This window comes from Penaeus monodon, chromosome 24 (assembly GCF_015228065.2).
Source record: "Penaeus monodon isolate SGIC_2016 chromosome 24, NSTDA_Pmon_1, whole genome shotgun sequence".
Lineage (NCBI taxonomy): Eukaryota > Metazoa > Arthropoda > Malacostraca > Decapoda > Penaeidae > Penaeus > Penaeus monodon.
Window position 1 is genome coordinate 15,508,075 of NC_051409.1, and position 561 is coordinate 15,508,635.

General features: G+C 40.8%; 1 protein-coding gene across 1 annotated transcript in view; it reads right to left on the reverse strand.

The window, feature by feature from the left end:
- The window catches only part of LOC119588628 (UDP-glucosyltransferase 2-like), a gene marked incomplete in the record, with an annotated part of 30,326 nt that overhangs the window by 23,399 nt on the left and 6,366 nt on the right, over positions 1–561 (reverse strand).

Sequence of the window (561 nt, forward strand, 5' to 3'; positions counted from 1 at the left end):
GAACAGATAGACAGATTGAAAAACAGGCACATAATAATATCCTTGTTATTCAAGGTCTAGCTATTGGTAAATCAAACCATATACCATCTGGAGCCATGTGCCATCAGTCAGATAATTATCCGGTTGACAGGACTTGTCAGCCCCATCCGTCCTCAGAATTGAAGGGAAAAGGCTCGACCTAACCAGAGAAATAAGCATCTTAATTGTACAATTTGGTAATCAACTCACCCTCACTAGTCACATAAAGGACACGGTTAATCAGCAGCTCATAAACTGGCATGTATATATATTTCAGATTTAGACAGATTGAGCCGTACTGTACAATTTACAAGTTTGCTTATTGATAGAATACTCTCCTTTGGTCATCCTACCCGCCATCCTTCCACAACCGCGTTATACTGATATTAGCTAGTCAATTATTTCTACCTTTCAAACTCCTTGTGCGATAGTTGAGTTTATTTTCACCGCATGAGGTTTGAATAGATGGCAGACACGTGTCAGATGTACAGGCGGCGGCAATTCCACCCATACGAGTATAAGCCTAAATTTCGTCGCCGAATC